The sequence below is a fragment of the Puma concolor genome, chromosome D4 (genome assembly GCF_028749965.1).
Source record: "Puma concolor isolate L17-30 chromosome D4, mPumCon1.1.hap2, whole genome shotgun sequence".
NCBI lineage: Eukaryota > Metazoa > Chordata > Mammalia > Carnivora > Felidae > Puma > Puma concolor.
In genome coordinates this window covers 69,223,653-69,244,306 of record NC_141679.1, presented here as the reverse complement: position 1 = coordinate 69,244,306, position 20,654 = coordinate 69,223,653, and the positions used below count along the sequence as shown (strand labels likewise).

The following is a 20,654-nucleotide window of genomic DNA, read 5'->3' as shown; positions in this document are numbered from 1 at the left end:
CACTGTTTTTGTTTTGTTTTTCCCCTGGAAAAGCATGTTACAGGAATCTCAGTTTAAACACAGTCGGGAGGGCAGGTGAAAAGGCCAAACTTTACCTCCACAGAGATTAAAAGAAGACATTTTTAAGGCTGGGTTTACAGTAAGTACTATCAAAGTCTAAGGCTTAAAGCTGAATATTGGAGATCATAGAATTAAACCTGGTTTGGGTGGCTCTTTCCAAATGTACAGAAAAGTACATGAATGCAATTTCCTTACCTGAATATGAATTTCCAGGTACAAACCAGCTCAATTATTCTTCAATATGCTCAGTTTAATAGGAAAGTATTCATAAAATACATACATTCCAGTTTCATATTTTAAAAGGTCCTTATGGTTTCTCTTTAAAATTAAATGAAAATATAAAAATCTTTCTCAGAGGCCCAGCCTTGCCCTCAGAACAATTTGAGGAACAAAAGAAACCTTCCTACGGCGGAGAAACCCTAAGAACGTAGTTCCACAGTGCCCTCCTGAGGATTAAAGGGTTCATTTATGCTTAGTGGGTGTTACAGATACATTCTAGTTCGAGTCCTAAAGAGGTTAGTACCAAATTTTCTGGCAGAAAGTTTTAACACTCCATCAGTCCTCTGTAGATTCAGCAGACTGAACTAAGAGTTAATTAAAACATACTTTCGCAAAACTAAGTGTAGAGCAAAACTTTTTAAGTGGTGTTTTTGTAAGCTTGGAGCATATTTCCGAAATTACTCAACTTTAAAAGGGCACTGATGCTTTTTTGAGGCGGGCACGCAAGGTTTGAACTTCATTTGTGGCAGTCACAAATTGGAAAGAGCATTTGTGACTCTTGTCGACACTTCGTACATTTGTAATGGTGATGCAGGGTGACCTAAGCGGACAAGCTCCCTGGCATCTTTAGACTGCTTATTAACTCTCCATTGTACGTAGTGTCCAGAAGTGTGGGTGCATCTTATAAATAGAAGAAAACAAATTCATAAGAGCCTGATGGTGGATCAACACAAAGTATTTTCCTTGGCTTTTGGGAGTCCAGCATGACTGGAAAACATGGCATGTGTCTTAGCTTAAAAGAAAACAGGTGCATCACTAGGATGGAATTTTATGTGGCCAAGAACATATTCAAAGCATATTTAATGACATGGAAAAATGCTCATGGTATGTTAAGTGGAAAAAGCAGAATCTAAGACTATAAACAGTATGATTCCAGTTGCATAAGTTTGTGTGTGTGCATTGAAGGAGAGAGAGAAGCAACAAAGTTTAAGAGGAAGGCCTGGAAGGAAATGCGAAAATATCCATAATGGTTTTCTCCATGTAGATTTTCTACAGTTTCCAAATATGTATCTATCTAACTTTTTAGGAATGCAGGTGCAAATATTTAGGCTTTTATTTTTATTTTTTATTATTTTTAAAAGTTTTAATGTTTATTTTTGAGAGAGAGAGAGAGAGAGGAGTGGCAGAGAGAGGGAGACACAATCTGATGCAGGTTCCCAGCTGTCAGCACAGAGTCCGACATGGGGCTCGAACTCACAAACTGTGAGATCATGACCTGAGCCGAAGTCAGAGGCCCAACTGACCGAGCCACCCAGGTGCCCCTAGGCTTTTATTTTTGAAAGATCAGTTAAAGCTATTTAAACAAGAAGCCTTTTCTTGTGTGTTACATTGTGGCGGTTGCTCTTGTAATCCACCTTTCTCTCATACAGAGACTTCTGGCACGCGGTTGTGTATGAAAAGTATTTACTGAATGGCTGATACCATCTTCGTGTTTGCTAAGTGCCTGTTACCTCACAAGAAACGTCTCAAAATAGCCGAGCATACTAAAAATTTTCTGACGCAGGGAAACGTCACTTGCATGAACTTTTTCTAATCTGAAAAAGTTTCAGTATCGACAGCAAATAAGGAAGATTTTCCAAAAATGTCACAGGGCAAAACTTTTCAACACGAGTAAATAGCTAAAACCACTCTCGTTCCTATCCCGTTCTGAGTGCCAAGATGTCCTGTCATTACTGCATTATGGAGCTGTTTACACTGTATAATAAACAGCACCTAACATTTGAGATGCCTACTTATTACCTTTTCCCTATGATATTTAATTTTATATGTCCTAGATTTTAACTTGTGCACACAACACACACACATACACACACACACACACAAGATAAACAGTAGTGTTTCCTACACATCAACAGATTTCTTCAGTCTATCTCTCGCCCAGCAAAGTGTCTTTTCCAGCAAAATAGTCTTCCTACCTGAAAACCTGCTTAGTGCCTACAATTAATTCTGTTTCGGTTTGTTAAACAGGAACCTTCACCATCTCATCATGTAGAATGGTCGGGGGAAGAATTTTCTTCCATTCAAAAACTGTTCTAATTTTTAGAAACACGCGATGTTATTTCATATTTGAAGATTAACCTTTCTTACATATAATTTTACATATAAGAAAGCCCATGGGAGGTGGTCCTTATGCCAAGGAAGCAAGTCCACAGGGAAAATATTTAAAACAAGCAGTGATGGTGCCTGTCGTATTTTGATATATGGCAGTACCTAAATTCAGCAGCCCATGTCAGCCACCTGTTCTATGGTATGTTCTGGCTTCTGAAGCTCTGTTCAGCATACCAGCACACACACATCCAGTCCTCCACACACCTGTTTAGCTTATGTATTCCATTCTTCTATCGTGTTATCATGTATTTTATTTTATGTGTTTCATTTCTTCATATTTTCTTAGCACCTTCTAGAGTATAGTGAGATGTTTTTATAGTGCTAAACTGAAGCCATGTCTGCTTCCTAAAGTTCATTTATGAAACTATCATTCATTGTTCACATGCAGAGCCATTCAATAATATTTCACATAAAACCACCAAGAACGCTCTACATGATGAATGCTGTGGAACATATCCCAGAGTGTTCTATTTGTGAAAATGCAAAGGAGCGACTGTTCACAATCAGAATGCTGTATGAAAAGAAAGTTTTCTCCTATTAAGTGAAACTAAAATGAAAGTTGGAGACAAACAAGCTTTGGAAGCCTTTACCTTAAAACAAAAAAGTAAATCTTGAGTAAATTTCTTACCACCTTCTGAAAAACTAATAAATTCTTAAATCCTAATGAAGGTACCTAAGAGCTTCAATGCCCGGGTTGCAGTCAAAACACAGAAGAAACCAACTGTTGTCATGTTAGCCTAAACACAGAAAATCTTGCAGGCTGATATCTAGGCTACCAGAGCCGGTTAGCTTAGTCGGGCAGGAGGAGGGTGCACAGGGTTAGAGCATCAATTAAACTGCTTGTCTGGAATCACATACACTGGGAGTCCACCTTTTTTTTTTTGTTTTAATTTTTCTTTTTAATGTTTGTTTATTTTTGAGACAGAGAGAGAAACAGATCATGATCAGGGGAGGGGCAGAGAGAGTGAGACACAGAATCCAAAGCAGGCTCCAGGCTCCAAGCCGTCAGCACAGAGCCCGATGCAGGGCTCGAACCCACAAACCATGAGATCATGACCTGAGCAGAAGTCGGACTCTTAACAGACTGAGGCACCCAGGCGCCCCGAGGAGTCCACCTTTTTAATTGTTTTCCATAATACCATTGATGTAATACTTTTTCCAATTGCTCCGGTCTTCTCCGGCACCGGCACCGAGAGGAGTCAGCATGTTGCAACCTGCCCTCCCAAGTCCTTCTCCACTTGTTCTTAAAGGAAAAGGAGGAAATAAATATAAACGCAATTTCATAACAAAAAGGAAATACACATTTCCAGGATCCTTTTGACATCTGATTATGCCTAGCAGAGCATTTTCCACTGATACAACACAATAATTATAATGGTACCCTAAAGTATGAGGACCATTTGTCATCCTTTTATGTTTCTTTTCATGTTCACAGTACATGATATCATCTAAACAAAGCAAGAGACAAGAGAAATAGCTCTTTATGGAGACATAGGCAGGTAGGTAGGTAGATAAATGAAGCCTCAGGTAGAGGTTTGGCAATGATATAAAATCAAACAGTCAAACCTGTCCAGGCCAGGGGGCGTTGAGGGGGATTATAATACCTATGTCACCTATAATATTTGAATATGTACTAACTGGCATTGGATCAACATGTTACTGAACGGTGGCCATATCCACACAACACTCAGATGCCGTATCTGCATACCCACTTAAAAGCTAAAATTGGTAAAAAATAACTTTACAGAGATACCGAAAGAACTCTAGATACACTCGCTGAAAGCTAGAGAGATTAGTGAATCAATGTAAACCACAAAGCAGAGTCTCTTAGGCATGATAGATGGGATTTTTTCAGTAAGCACAAGAGTGCCTCTTCTCTGATCCGGTCACTTTTTGCTGGTGTATAATAACACCTCACTTCCGCACAAAGCCGTGAGATCTATGAAGCATTTACACTCTCCATTACTGTAACAGATCCTCACAATGAAGACAGGGGTGGGATCTCCCTCTCCATCCCCATTTTATGGAGCGGGAAACTGAGTTTCCCTTTACAAGTTAGCGTTTGGTTTTTGTTTTTCATTCATTCAACGCATTTTTCTCCTAAGACTTCTGTCTTCAGTCTGCTGGGCAGGGAAGGTCACATGCAAAATGGATACACACCAATTCAGAAGGATTTGCTAATATCCAGGTCCTTCCAACAAAGCCGGTAAAAAGTCAAAAGCCCCCCAAGTTCTGTCTCCCAACCGAAGTGCTATTTAAAGGTAGACCGACAGGGAAGCCCGAGTTTCCCATAGATGTTTTTTGAGCTGGTCACTATGCCATGAGTGTATCCACACTTTCAGTTCGAGGTGGAAGAAAAAGCTCCTGTTTTTATCCCCAGCTCTGGCCCAACACACAGCTCTCCTGATCAAACAGATCTGGTCAAGCCCCTCCCCTACTCATTAACTTCCCATGGTCCCCAGTGCCTAGTAGATAAAGATTTAACATGGTCAGTCCTTCAACGGTAGCTCCCACCTAGCGTCCAGTATTCTCTCCTTAAATATCCAATCATCCTTAATTGTACCAGCCATGCTAAACTACTCTTGACCCTCAATGCACCATGCCTATTTCAGCCTCTGAACCTTTGCTTAGAGATGTGGGTCTCTCCTTCTGGAAAAACCCACATTCCCCTGACAAGCTCCTATATATCCTTCGAAGCCCAGTTTTTATTAAAAGTCTCCCACGTTTCAGTCAATCTAGATCTTTCATTAAACTCTTATCCTCACATGCTACAAGGTTTTGTGGGTCTGGCTCCTCCAACAGACACAAGTCCCTGGAAGGCACTGGAAGCTTCCCTTATTTGCCCTTGAATACCCACAGTTACTGCATTTAATTGAGTAAAATTAATTACTTATTGCATAGTTACCCCCAAATCCTAGCATCTCTTTTCAGAGGATGCTTTCTTGCCAGGTGATTCTCTGCATTGATTCTAGAAAGAATTTTGTTCATTTGGAGGGTTTGCTGTGTATTGGGGGAGGCAGATGGATGTCAGGTGACCCACAGGAAGCAGTTAGGGGACCACTGGGCATGGCCTTCAGGAAGTCAGAATTTGGAAAAAGGCCCAAAAAAGACACTATTTTATCCTTATCCTTGGATAATCCATTGTGCCTCTTTACAAGGGCAAAATTATAAGTGTCCTGTATACAGATGACAATGAAGGTTTAAAAAAAAAAATCACACTTTAAAAGCTAACGAAGGCACTTCACGCTGTAGGATCCTGGGTGAGCCAGTTTGCCCGAATGAGGAAGGCTCATCCATCCATCCGTGGCTGTGAAGTCACCACCCACCTGCTTTGCAGTTCTTCAAGTTTGAAACTCTCCTAGCTGCTTGCATGACAGTAGTTTTCTGACTTCTGAACATGTCCAAATGAGCTGAATCTAGAAAACAGTGCATGAAGTTAACAAATGCCCCTGCCTTTGAGCCCCCGTTAGTGCTTCACAGAGGAATGGGGAACAGACTGCAAGTTCTAAATCTGTGAAATTACATAGACCCTGTCAGTGAGGAAGGAAGGAAGGAAGGAAGGAAGGAAATATACATAGACGTTGTAAATAAATAAATAAATAAATAAATAAATAAATACTACATAAGCTTTGTAAATAAATAAACAAATAAATAAATGATAAATATTACATAGACTTTGTAAAGAAATAAATATCACAATAAACTTTGTAAATAAATAAATAAATAAATAAATAAATAAATAAATAAAAATTACACAGACTTTCTGAGCAGGAAAGTATCTTCAAGACCATCTAACTCAAGGAGAAAATGGAAGCCCACCTAAAAGACTGGGCTTGCCCAAGGTCACGTCAAGTCTGGATCAGAATACCAACCAGCACCTTGAGCTCATTCAGCAGGCCAGCAGCTGACTGCTGTATCCTGAGAACCCAAGGGAAATTTAGAGGGGAATAAAGAATTTAAAAAACAAAAAGGATGGTTTTAGTTATTTTTTTATACTCTCCTCTTTATTCATTTTTTTTAAGAGCGAGGGAGAGAGAGAGAGAGAAAGTGTGATCAGGGGGAGAGAGGCAGAGGAAGAGAGAGAATCTTAAGAGGCTCCGTGTTCAGCATAGAGCCCAACTCTGGCTGGATCCCAAGACCTTGGGGTCATGACCTGAGCCAAAATGAAGAGTCAGACGGTCAACTGACTGAGCCACCCAGGTACCCCCAAAAGGATGATTTTATTTTTTTTTTTTTTAATTTTTTTTTTCAATGTTTATTTATTTTTGGGACAGAGAGAGACAGAGCATGAACGGGGGAGGAGCAGAGAGAGAGGGAGACACAGAATCGGAAACAGGCTCCAGGCTCTGAGCCATCAGCCCAGAGCCTGACGCGGGGCTCGAACTCCCGGACCGCGAGATCGTGACCTGGCTGAAGTCGGACGCTTAACCGACTGCGCCACCCAGGCGCCCCCAAAAGGATGATTTTAAAAGGAAAGTGCTAGTGCTCACTCTGGCAGCACGTATACTAAAATTGGAACAATACAGGGGAGACTAGCATGGCTTATGCCTAAGGATGGCACGCAAATTCATGAAGCGTTCCATATACAAAAAAAAAAAAAAAAAAGAGGGAATAAAAAACAGGACAGTTCTAAATTCGATGTAACATCCTGTCAGCTGATGTCCAAAAAAGCATTTTACTGTTCTCTACAGTGCTTCTTTTAGTGTTCTGCTACCAGCCAGCTAAAACAGGCACTATAACACTCACCACTGTTCCCTTCTTTGGAGAACATAGGAGCCATTCCATAAGAGTGTTAATATAAAATATAATTCAGGCTTCGTTCTGCTTCTTTCATTTCCCATGCAATTCCATTCAAACATATATAATCCGCTCAAAGACCTACTTTACCAGCCACTGTGCAAAGGGTAGGGGAAACAAGGGTCAAGAAGAATACATAAATACGCACGTCTGCAGCTATTTTTTCCTGGTACAATGGCTCCACGAGGGGTATAAAGTGTAACTTAAATGAAAATCAGCAATCTAGCCAGTAGAAACTGTTTGCCTCTCTTAGAAAGTGATTGTATAGTTCTTTGACAGACTCAACCACGTTAACTACAGCAACATATACCATTTTTTCCCCTACAATTTTCTTGACTGCTTATTATTTTAGATACATCCAACTTGTTGATCAGGTGCATGTTAAAGCATGTTAAAACGTGTTATTCTGGTTTGGCACGAAGGTTTCAACCTTATTCAACAAAATATTTCAAACTTCTGCTGGAATTAATGATTCAGGCAAAATGGAACTTAATCTGCGATCCAAGACACCTTTCTATGGTTTGGAGACTGCATATCTAGACCAGGAGGACAACCTGACTTTGTTTCAGGCACAATTAACTTCATAGCTAGGGAGCATAACTGACTTCGTAAGGCTCTTTTGGTGCCAAAGCTTGTAGAAACAGAGGAGGCTTTGCCTAAGGGATTCTTTGCATTAAAGACTTTGTTAGGCAAAGCCACTCTGGCTTGGGAGTCTGATTTGCAATTTGGGCCTTTGTAAAAGGATTAGAAGATCCCTATTGTTTAATGTTTGGATCTCAATTTGCATTTGGAAATGCATGACCTCTTCCAGGTTTAGAGTTCTTTATTTTCAGTTTCTCCTCCTGATATACAATCAATACGGTATGTTAAAAAATTGATAAAACTGCTCAGCCGAATGTTTGCACTGATTAAGGGGAATGTGGTAGATTGATTTTCTCCGTGAATGGTGGAGTCCAGCAATACCGATCCAGTCATCTCTTTAGGAACTGACAAATAACTCCTAGGTTTGGGTACACACACATTTCATTTATTTCCTTAATCGGAATGCATGGGCACTTTGTTTAAAAACAGACACTGGGTCTACAAAAGAAACTGACAAGAAAAAAAATCCTCTGACCGACCACCTCAGGACACACTCGAATACTTTTGTCCATCATCTCCCTTTAAACATAAAGGTTGGAGAAAAATTATTTCACGTTTGTGATAACAATACCCTCGGCTGTACACAATATTTAACTACCTGTCCCTTGGTCAACAACTTTTAACTAATATTTGCTTTGACAATATTCCCAGATTGGCAACATAAGGCCTAGAATAGAAACTTCGTGAGGAGGCACAATTTCTTAGATTGTGCGTTTAAAACGCGTGATTTGTTTGTTTGTTGCCTTCAGTTTCTAGCTTCTCTATCATCACTGACCACAGGAAAACATGTCTTGTGTGTCGGGATGAATGTGCCTGGTACCTGGATTTGGAGTTGTCCGTTGAATGCGCTGGAAGTGGATGGAAAACACTCACATTCATTGAGCACCTACGATGTGTCCAGAATTTTACTAAGTGTTTAAGAGTTTGTTATTATACCCATTTTGTAGTGGAGAAGACCGAGGCCCAGAAGAGTCAAGTGACTTGCCCAAGGTCACACCCTCCCTAATGATCAGAACCCGAGTCTACCTGGCCCCTAACCCCAGGCTCTTTCTGTCATGTCACAACCGCCTCACAGATAAAGTAAAGCTAATTTCATTTGGAGGATTATCTGCTCTTCACCTCCTTGGAATGTGCTTATTTTTTAATCTAAACAGGGGATATGTTTGGTGCACAGGAAGCTATGTGGACAAAATTGACCTAACCCATCCCTCTCGCTAATAGAAACAAGTAATCTTATCTGTCATTCTATTAAAAATACACCACATTCCTCTATGATCCAGTTTGGAAAATGACTCAAGAAAGGACAATCTGTTTCTGCATCACAACACCCCAAGGCCTCTCTAAGATCAGCAAGAGTAAATAAGCCATTGTTTTTCTCAAATATTTCATTCACTGATTCCAAAGCACTTTTACGTGTAATTAAATAGAATAAAGAGCAGCAGCCCTCTCGATAGTTGGGCCAGAGGTAAGCCCAAGAAAGCCTCCGTTGCTGAAGATCACACATGCTGAGGCCCCCTTCAGTGGAGAACAGCGGTGTGGAAGTTAGCTGAAGTAGCTGAAAGAGGTGCGCTGTGCTCTGAGCCGTCGATCTCAGCCTCGGCCCATGGGAGACACTCCCTCTCCGCCATCTTCCAAAGTGCTCTGCCGACATTCTCCTGATGCTCCCAATATCTAAAGATAATCCCTTTTCCCCTAAACAGGATCTCAACCTAAAATAGATCTGAGTATGTGCCACAGGGCTTGAACAAATGACTCAGAGGGCCATTTCAGATCTCGGAAGCAGGGAAGGCTCTTCAGAACACAGGAGCACAGTCTGGGAGGTAGTTAGTACTCAAGGAACAAGCAAATGACAGCTGGAAGGAAGGAGTTCCAAAGAACATGTCACCTGAATGTTCCTTTGCACACATGAGGCAGCTGAGGCCTAAGTACCCCATAGTTATGTCACTGCGGAACCTCATTCCAGCCTGATTTTCCAGGCCCTCATTCTCAGGCTGCACAGGAGGCCATATATTGACCATAAATTAACAGATAAGGCCCAGGGGCGCCCTAACCTAGGCATAGGTGGCAAATGGACAGGTTTTTAATGTGTGGATGTGGTTCAGCATCAAGGATGTCAGAAGGGAGTCTCTCTTAGAAAATGTGTTGATTTGGCATTTTCTCCATTTGGATTTTGTGTGGTTACTGTTTTATGTTTCTCCTTCCTTTCACATCATCTGAGTTTGGTTTGTGTTCAACTCTTTGTGTCCAACAGTAGGGCAGTGGTTAAGTAGGTCCTAATAAGTCCTCAGAACAGACTACCACCCTCCATTTAGATTATCTGGTAAACAGTAATAAGAGCTAACATTTATTGAGCTTTACTACATTCTGTTTCCACACTCAGCATTTGACACGCATTTTTCTCCTGTAGTTCCCACAAGAACCCTATGAGGTAGGCAGTATTAGTCTCCTCGTGTTAACGTTGAGGAAACTGAGGCAAAGAGAGCTTACAATCAAATGACTGAACGGTGAAGCTGGGATTTAAACCTGATTCTATTGGCTCCCATGTTCTTGAGCCATATATTATTCTACACACAGAGAAGAATGCTCAGAAGTCAACGAGACAGGGAGAAAAGCTATATGGTGGGTTCCAGCTTGGTAAAATAGACCTATGCTTATGCGTTTGGAGGTACATCTCCACTGAGAAAATTCTAGAAGGACCACTCCAACGTCAGTTCCTTGGAGCAGTGTTCTCTGACCATACTAAAAGCCATCCCACCCTGCCCCTGTTATTCTGTATTTCTTTCACATATTTGATTTTTTTTTTTTTCATGGCCCTTATCATTCCTTGAGATGTAACATATGCTGGAGCCATTTATTGTCTAGCTGGCTTCTAGAATGAGGGGCGGGACAATTTCTAAGAAAATGCCTGGCATGTTGTAGGTGTTTAATAAATATCTGTTGACTTGAATAAGTGTGCTAAACTCTTCGTGTTGGTGGTTTTTTCCTCTCTCACTGTCAAAGAGGAACAATTTGGATTCTTTAAATTTTTTTTTTTTTTTCAACGTTTATTTATTTTTGGGACAGAGAGAGACAGAGCATGAACGGGGGAGGGGCAGAGAGAGAGGGAGACACAGAATCGGAAACAGGCTCCAGGCTCTGAGCCATCAGCCCAGAGCCCGACGCGGGGCTCGAACTCACAGACCGCGAGATCGTGACCTGGCTGAAGTCGGACGCTTAACCGACTGCACCACCCAGGCGCCCCGGGATTCTTGATACTTAAATGGATTAGACTCTTTTTTATGTTTCATTTGAAATCCTCTGAGTAGAAAAGAAAAAAAAAAATTCATCCCACTTAAAGATCGAGAAGTGAAAATGGCCTACTTAGGAATGTAAAAAGTGGATCTCCACGGTGGACCTGTACCTTCTCAGGAGAGAAGGTTCTCTCAGTTGCAGAAGAGGAGGCCACTGGAAATCTACTGAGATAAACTTGCTTTGAGTCAAAAGAGACTCATTAATGTTTCAACTGCTAATCCATTTAGTGTCCTATTCACCTAGATGTCTTTTCTGAGCAACCCCCTGGTGGTTTTAGAAAGATAAATTTCCAGTCACCAGGCTCAATTGACCAAAAGCAAAAGACAATTGACTGCAGAGGAAGGGACTGACTCAGTTTTTGAGATGAATGAATGGCCTCCTATCTGGCCAATGTGAAAATGAAAGGGACACTTGGAATGAGCTGATACCAGTTGGTTACATGTTATCCCAATTATAAGCTCTCCTTTCTCCTCTAAAAAGGATTAGGCCCCCTGTGAAGGAGAATCTTGTCTTCAAGTCCTATGGCCTTGACCTTCCTTTGTACTTTAAACCAGGCATGGCAGTTATTTGAGATTTTTCCTCAGCCATCTCCTTCTGAAGGGTGAGTCTTGCCCCATCAGCAGCCCCACGAACCATCTAGAAGTCAGGAGCAAAATATCCTCGCATTCCGGGCAGAGGAGGGGGCTGGCTGCTTTGGCCAGCTTCCTTCTCCCTTCCCCAAACAGACCCAAGCTCCTATATAAAATTCATAAATTCTTGGCAGGAAAGAAATCCTCCCATTGGAAGGAACAGATGTTCTACGAGTAACTTTTGCCATTATACTCTGTTCCTAATATCATAGTTTTAAAGTGTGGGGGGATGTTAACTTTTTTTAAAATGTCAACATGTTCTGGGCAGCTTTTCCATCGCCATCTGTGGCATACACATCACCAATCCTCCTGCCGCCCCTTTTTAAATTTCCAGAGACTGGTTGGGAATTGGAAAGATATTAAAAAGTTGAAAGCGGAAAATTCACTTGAACAAGTATGCTAATGTATAACCTAATGCAGAAAGTAATATGATGTTTCCCTCTCAGTTGTAAATCTCAGAAACTTTCTTTCCCTTGTCCTCTTAGAACTTGGAGGGGTCTAGGAGACTTTTAACAAGGTAATTATGACCAATTAACATTCAGGGGTTATTACTGGTAACAGAGTTCCATGGGAGTAACCTATTCATAAAATTCCCTTTCTAAAGAAAGCCTCAATCCGGCTTCAAATTCAAGAGGCTACCAGGCCATTTTCACTTCGTTATCACCTCGTTAAACTGCCCACCTTAAATGCCAGGGTCCCAGGTGACCGCGGGGAAGGGTCAAGGTCAGTGGATGATGCCTCCTAACTCGCCTGGGAGTAACTTCAGAAAACGTGACCTCACTTTGGTTGGTCCAAGGTGGGGTCCTCTCCCCAGGGACAGCGATGCTGTTTTGCAGGGATTTTGGTGAGGGTTCAAAGTCAGAATTCAGTGCTCGGGCGGCGTGGGGAGTGGACTCCGCAGAACAGAAAAGAGAGGAGGGGACAGCGTGGGCGGGGCGGGGTGGGGTGGGGTGGGGAAGCAGCGGACCGACATTCAAATACGCAGGGGATCCTCCCGTAGTCCCGGCTCTTTGCCGGGGTTTCCCCGCCTCCGCCCGGTGGGAGCCGGACGCCTCTAAATCCCCAGATGCCACGCAGGGCCCAGTGCCGGGAGCGCCACGTCCACCCCGGAAGACCCTGTCCCTGGAGCCTTTCGGTGTCCAAGTGGACCGCGCATGCAGGGGGGGGGGGGGGGAAGGGGGCACCCACGTGTGGCGCTGGCCCGGACTCGGGGTCCGGGGGTGGCGGAGGCGGGGTGGGGGCCAGAACGGCGCACGCGGTCGCCAGAGCCCCTGGGCGCCAGGGGCCGGAGGCGGGCGCAGAGGCGAGCACGGTCTGCAGTGCCCCCCTCCGGACGGCCGGGAGCAGCACGGCTCCCCGCGCCCCGCCTCTGCGTGGGAGACCCGCGCCCCTCCGCCGCTGCCGAGGCTGACCCCCTGTTAAGGAATTTAAAGTCAAGTCCAAGTGGATTCTCCTTCTGGCTCTGTCGCTTACTGGCTTTCCGCTCGCGGGAACTCGGGATTCCTGCCTCCCTTTGACTAATGTGAATACTAACCCGGACAAAATTAATGAAATAATTAAGTGAGACAATGCGCTCAAGTACCTGGGTATATGGTAAGTGTTCACTAAGTGGCTGGTCTTTTATTATTATTATTATTATTAGCTGGCTAGACCTTGGATGGGGGGAGGGTCTCACTCCAGTCTGCTCTTCTATGGTGGGTTTGGGGGAGGACAGGGAGGGATGGTTTCTCCTCTGAAGTGGAGAAGGAACCTGAGCACTCAGCAGGGGATCCAGCCTTCCTGTGCCACTATCTCCACCTATAACTGTGGACTCGGCATCCCCTCTTTGAACCTAATATCCTCATTGCAAAATAGGAATAATCACACCCAACTCACAGAGTTTCTGTGCGATAAGAACTGCAGAACGCCTGGCCCATGGTGGATACTCGTGGCAAACCTCACTCCTAGCTGGCAGCCAGCAGATCCCAGAACACCTGTACTTACAGCACATGGCAGGTACAGTGCAAAACCCTTGTCCCTATATACACAAGCAGTGAACACACCCAGGGTCTCTTTTCTCACAACACGTGGTAGGTGCTGGGTGCAAGCTCCTCCCCCCCCCCCCCAACCCCAGTCAGTCAGCATGCCATTTATTGACTACTTACTATGTACCTGTCTGACTCAGGCAGCTGGGGCTGCAGGAGCCTCACACTGCTGGGGTCCCTCTACTTCATCTCCCCTGGAAACCCCCTTCCAAAGATGCCTCATATCTGTTTTGGAAACTAGTAGTGTCAGGAACAACAAGAATGCACACTCCTGACCACGGAGTAATAGAATGTACCATCAGAGGACCTGGCTGTCAAGGGCGGCCCTTACCGGTTCCTGGCTGTCTATCCTGCAACCTCCCTGAACCTCAATTACCTCATCTTTAAAAACTGAGGCAATAACACTTTCTGGAATGGACCAGTGTGAGGATGAGCAGATACGTGTGTACGAAAGCACTAAACACATAATAGGTGTTCAGTAAATATTAATGTATTACTTGTTTCCAGCATGAAGCAGGTGCCCAATGAGTACTCATCGGATTGAACTGGGCTTTCCCTCTTTACAGAGGTCTGTACTTGGGAAAGCTTCCCTGCAGGTGCCCTCCCTGTTGTCAGCTTTGCCAAATGCCAAGCCCTGTGACCTGCCTCTCCCCACCTCTTTCTAGAGTTTGCTACCTTGCATGTAGGAAGAGTGATGGATCTTTCCAGAGTTGAAAGCCTGGTTATTACTGCCTCTCTCAGACCTGCTCTGAAACCCATTGTGTCCCATTTGGAAAATGGGAAAAAACAAAAACACCGTGTCCAATCTTTATATGGGCCTTGGCAGTCACGTTGCACTATTGTGTCTGTTCTATTACTTAATCTTCAGTACGGTTCGTTTTCCAGATGAACCTCACGGAGGCAGAGCGGCTGACACAGTGCTCGTTTCCATGATACACAGTTGCTGCTTGTGCTGCCACATTTTCGAGCTGCTCTCCTGGGCTGTGACATGGGGCTTCTCTCTGGCCATCGGAGCAAGCCTTCCTAGCGACTCTTTCGAAATGATAGGACATGGACTTTGCTAATACATAGCATTAGGCAAATTAGAGCTTTCCCATAATGTGACAAGGTGTGTGAAAGCTGTTACTGTGCCCAAACTATTCATTATGGGGCCGTTTGTTTAAAGGCTGTCCTGGCGGCTTGGGGACGGTGTCTTTGGCTCTCTGACTCACAGGAAGCAAAAATAAGTTACTATCAGGTGATGGTCATGCTTAGAAGCCAAACTAAAAATGAGAAGGTTTGTCATCTTTGAGAGTAGGGCAGTGGCTGCTCTTTCAAACTAGTAAGTGCCAGGCTGCTCAAAATGTAAGCTTTTATTTGTGTCATGCATTTTTAAAATGTTGTTATTTATTTATTTATTTGGAAGAGAGAGAGAGAGAGAGAGAGAGAGTAAACACATAAGCAGGGGAGGGGCAGAGAGAGAGAGAGAGAGACACACACACACAGAATCAAAGCAGCCTCCAGACTCTGAGCACAGAGCCCAATGCGGGGCTCAAACCCACGAACCGTGATATCATGACCTGAGCTGAAGCTGGACGCTTAACTGACTGAGCCACCCAGGCGCCCCTGTGTCACGCATTTAAAAAAATAAAAAAAATCGATTTACCAAGCAGTTGATCAATAATCATGGTGTGCCAATTTCTATGCTGGGCAACACACAAAGGGACATGATATGGTTTCTGTCAGCCAGCATTTCAGTCTAGTAGGAGAGATGTGTTTCTTAAGTGAGCCAATAGTCCTCTGCAAAGTAACCACTTGGTGGGGACTTGTGAGGCCAGGCCAAGGAAGGTCCAGGTGAGAAGCAGTTGCTGAAGGGCCCCACCCAAGATAGGCTCTCGCATAGTGTCGTTAACCTCATTTTCAGACCGAGAAATGGAGGCTCTGAGAGGGGAGGATATTTGCTGGTTCATGGGGGATTCAGTTCAAAACAATTTCATATGTCGTCTTCCAGCCCAGGGCAAGTCATTGCCACTGTTGAAGAGACTTGTCTTTAATTGGGATCTGTGTACAGTGGGAATTAGAGTTTGCCCAGGTGTATACCAGCTCTTTGGCTTTCCAGGTTTCTAAACCGTGTCAGATGCAACCCCATCCTGCCTGTGTTTCAATTTTCCACAGAGTTCTATGGGAAAAGAAGTATGACTTCTGGTCTCTGTGTTTACGCTGGAAGTTGAATGAAACCATTTCTCTTACTTGCTCCCAAAAGGATTGGTTTTATTTAGCAAACAAATACATCAGGTATCTCAAGCTTTTGGGGGATGAAACAAGTTTTTGTTGTTGTTTCTTATTCAGTTTTATTGATATGTAATTGTGCACCCAAAACTGCATATATTTAATGTATAAAATTTAGTGAGTTCGGAGACAGATGCATACACCCATGATTCTATCACCATTGTCAAGGTAATAAACATATCCATCACCTTCAAAAGTTTCCTCGTGCCCCTTTGTGTGTGCGTGTGCGTGCGTGCGTGTGTGTGTGTGTGTACGTGTGTGTTGTTGCTTTTGTGACAGGAATAGTTAACATGAGATTTACCCTGTTCACAAATTTTTGAGTGTATAACACTGCATTGATAACTGTAGGCACTAGGTTGTACAGCAGATCTCTAGAACTTACTCATCTTGCATAACTGAAACTTTATACCCATTGAGCAACAACTCCATTTTCTCCTCTCCCAGCTGTTGGCAACCACACTCTATTTTCTTAATTTTTTTAAAAATTTATTTATTTTGAGAGAGAGACAGAGAGAAAGAGTGCACATGTGTGCACACAAGCAAGGGGAGGGTCAGAGAGAGAGAGAGAGAGAATCCCGGCTGTCAACACAGAGCCTGACAGGGAGCTCCATCCCACAAACTGTGAGATCATGACCGGAACCAAAGTCAAGAGTCAGTCGCTTAACCGACTGAGCCACCCAGGGGCCCCATTTTCTGCTTCTCTGTTTGCCTAATTTAAATACCTCATATAAGTGGAATCATGCAGTATTTGTCCCTCTGTGACTGGCTTATTTCACTCAGTAAGATGTCCTCCAGGTTTACCCATTTTGTCACAATTGTTATAATTTCCTTCTTTTTTTAAGGCTGAATAATATCCCACTGTATTCATGTAACACATTTACTTTACTCAGCTGTTGATAAACATTGGGTTGTTTCCATATCTTGGCTATTGGGAAGAGTGCTACAATGAAAATGCGAGTGCAGATACCTCTTGGAGATCCTGATTTCAAATATTTTGGATATATATCCAGAAGTAGGATCGCTGGACCATATGGTAGTTCTATTTTTAATTTTTTGAGGAGTGTCTATAGTGGTTGCACCATTCTATATTTCTCTCAACAGTAAACAAGGGTTTCAGTTTCTCCACGTCCTTGCCAACGCTTGTTATCTTTAGTTTAGTTTTGTTGTCGGTAATAACCATCCTACCTACCAGGTAGGTAATAACCAACCTGTCTCATTGTGATTTTGATTTTATTTCTCTGATGATTAGTGATGTTGAGCACCTTTTCATATATCTAGTGGATATTTGTATATCTTTGGAAAAATGTCTATTCTAGTCCTTTGCCCATTTTAAAAATTGGACTATTTGTTTTTTGCTATTGAGTTGTATGAATTCCTTGTGTGTTTTGGACATTAACTTCTTATCAGATAAATGGCTTGCAAATATTTTCTCTTTTTTCATTCTGCTGATTGTTTACAATTCAGAAGCTTTTTCTTTTATTATTATTATTATTATTATTTTTGAGAGAGAGAGAGAGAGCATGAGGAGGAGCAGAGAGAGGAAGACAGAGAATCTGAAGTGGGCTCCGTGCTGATAGCAGAGAGCCTGAAGTGGGGCTGAACTCACCAACTGAGAGATCATGACCTGAGCTGAAGCTGGATGCCCAACTGACTGAGCCACCCAGGGGCCCCTGTACAGACACTGTTTATGATGTAGTCATGATGAAGTCTCATGCATCTATTTTTTGTTGCCGGAGCTTTTGGTATCATATTTAGAAAATCATTGCCAAAACCAACGTCAAGAAACTTTCCTTCTGTGTTTTCTTCTAGGAATTTATAAGTTGCAGATCCTCAAAGACTTAAGAAGTCTTTGATCTGTTTTGAGTTGATTTTTGTGCCTGGTGTAATATAGGGGACCAAAATTGCGTGTGGATATCCCATTTTCCAAACATTGTTTGTTTGGAAAGAGGTGATCCTTTCCCCATTGTGTATTCTGCACACCCTTGTTGAAGACCAGTTAATCATATATGCTTGGATTTATTTCTGGGCTCTTTATTCTATTCTATTGGTCTGTTTGCCTTAATGCTAGGACCATGCTGTGTATTTGTTTTAATTTTTAAGTAGGCCCTACAGCCAGCATGGAGCCCAACGTGGGGCTTGAACTCATGACCCTGAGAAGAGACCTGAGCTGAGATCAACAGTCTGATGCTTAACTGACTGAGCCACCCAGGCACCCTACCATGCTGTTTTAATTACTATAGCTTTGTAAAATTTTAGAGTCAAAAAGTGTGATGATTCCAGCTTTGTTCTTTTTTTCTCAAGATCACCTTGGCTACTCTGGGTCTTTTGTGGCTCCATATAAATTTTAGGATTGTGTTTTCTATTTCTGTAAAACAAAACAAAAGAAAACAAAACTGCCATTGGGATTTTGATGGGGATAGCTTTGAATCTGTAGATCACTTTGAGCGGCATGGTCATTTTAATAATATTAAATCTTCCAATCCATTAACATGGGTAATCATTTCATTTATTTTTGTTTTCATTAATTTCTTTCATTAATGTTTTATAGTTTTTGGTGTATAAGTCTTTCACTTCCTTGGGTAAGTTAGCTCCTAAAGATTTTTTTCTTTTCGATGCTATTGTAAGTAGAATTGTTTTCTTAATTTTTTTTTCAAATGCTTGTTGTTATTGTGTAGAACACAAGTGGTTTCATATGCTGATTTTGTATCCTGCAACTTTACTAAATTCATTTATTAGTTCCAACAGTTTTTTCATGGAGTTTTTAAGAATTTCTACTTATAAGATCATGTTATCTGCAAACAGACATTTGATTTCTTCTTTTCAGATTTAAATTTTTTATGCTTATTTATCTATTTATTTATTTTTAAATTTTTTAACATTTATTCTATTTTGAAAGATGAAGAGAGACAGAACAAGAGCAGGGGTGGGGCAGAGAGAGAGAGGGAGACATAGGATCCAAAGCAGGACCCAGACTCTGAGCTGTCAGTACAGAGCCCGACGCAGGGCTCGAACTCACAGACCAAGAGATCATGACCTGAGCTGAAGTCGGACGCTTAACTGACTGAGCCACCCAGGCGACCCTATGCTCATTTATTTTTGAGAGAGAGACAGACAGAGCAGGCTCCAAGCTCCAAGCTCCAAGCTGTCAGTACAGAGTCTGACACAGGGCTCGAACCCATGAACTATGAGATCATGACCTGAGTCAAAGTCAGACGCTTAACTGACTGAGCCACCCTGGCACCCCTCTTCCTTTCAGATTTAGATGCTTTTTATTCCCTTTTCTTGCCTAATCGCTCTGGCTAAGACTTCCGGTAGTATGTTTAATAGATACGACAAGAGTGGTCATCCTTGTCTTGTTCCTGATGTTAGAGGAAAAGTTTTTAGTTTTTCATTATTGAGTATGATGTTAGGGGTAGGCTTGTCATATACACCTTAATTATGTTGAGGTGTATTCCTTCTATACCTAGTTTGCTAAGTGTTTTGTATCATGAAAGAGTGTTGAATTTTGTTAAATGCTTCTGCATCTATTAAGGTGATTTTATTCTTTTTTACCCCTCATTCTGTTACTGTGATATATCACATTTATTGGTTTGCATATATCAAACTATCTTTGCTTCCCACTGAAGAATGGTGAATGATCCTTCTAAAAAGCTGTTGAATTTGGTTTGCTAGTATTTTGCTGTGAATTTTTGCATCATAGTTCATCAGGGATATTGGCCTAGGATTTTCTTTTCTCGTAGTGTCCTTGACTGTCTCTGGTATCAGGGTAATACTTGTAAAATGAGTCTGGGAGTGTTCTCTACTTTTCATTTTTTTGGAAATGTTTGAGAAGCATTGACATTAATTCTTTAAATGTTTTATAGAATTTGCCAGGGAAGCTATCTGGTCCTGGGCTTTTCTTTGTTAGGGGGTTTTGATTACTGCTTCAGACTCTTTACTTGTTATTGATCTGATCAGATTTTCTATTTCTTCATGATTCAGTCCTGGTAGATTGTATGTTACTAGGAATTTATCCATTTCTTCAAGGTTATCCAATTGTTGGCATATAATTATTATCGTAGCCTCTTACGGTCCTTTATATTTGTGTCATCAGTTGTCATATCTTCTATTTTATTTCTACTCTTTTATTTGAGTCTTCTCTTTTTTCTTATTCTAGCTGAAAGTTTGTCAATTCTATCTTTTCAGAAAACTGACTCTTAGTTTTATGGATCGTTTCTTTTCTTTTTTTAATTCTCATTTTCCTATATTTCTGCTCTTATTTTTGCTAATTGGGGGCCTTCATTGTTCTTCTTTTTCTGGTCCCTGAGGCATAAAATTAGGTTGTTTATTTGAGATGTTTCTTCTTTCTTAATGTCAGCATTTATTGCCGTATGCTTGCCTCTTAGTACTTAGTACTACCTTTGCTGTATCCCATATGTTCTGGTATGTTGTGTTTTCGTTTGTACTTATCTCAAGATATCTTTTTATGTCCCTTTTGATTTCTTCTTTGACCCACTGGTTGTTAGGATTGTATTGTTTGATTTCCACATATTTTCAAATTTTCAAATTTTCCTCC

The 20,654-nt window shown here is 42.0% G+C and overlaps 1 long non-coding RNA gene and 1 other non-coding gene across 2 annotated transcripts; one reads left to right on the top strand and one right to left on the bottom strand.

The window, feature by feature from the left end:
- Nucleotides 1–3,332: 3,332 nt before the first annotated feature.
- Nucleotides 3,333–13,012, bottom strand: LOC147574977 (uncharacterized). Its single transcript, XR_015242933.1, has 3 exons — nucleotides 12,779–13,012; nucleotides 5,775–5,864; nucleotides 3,333–3,691 (listed from the first exon to the last, which is right to left on the bottom strand). It is a non-coding gene; the product is annotated as an uncharacterized LOC147574977 (long non-coding RNA).
- On the top strand, nucleotides 6,931–7,037 carry LOC147574978 (U6 spliceosomal RNA). The gene has a single exon (XR_015243614.1). It is a non-coding gene; the product is annotated as a U6 spliceosomal RNA (small nuclear RNA).
- Nucleotides 13,013–20,654: the final 7,642 nt, after the last annotated feature.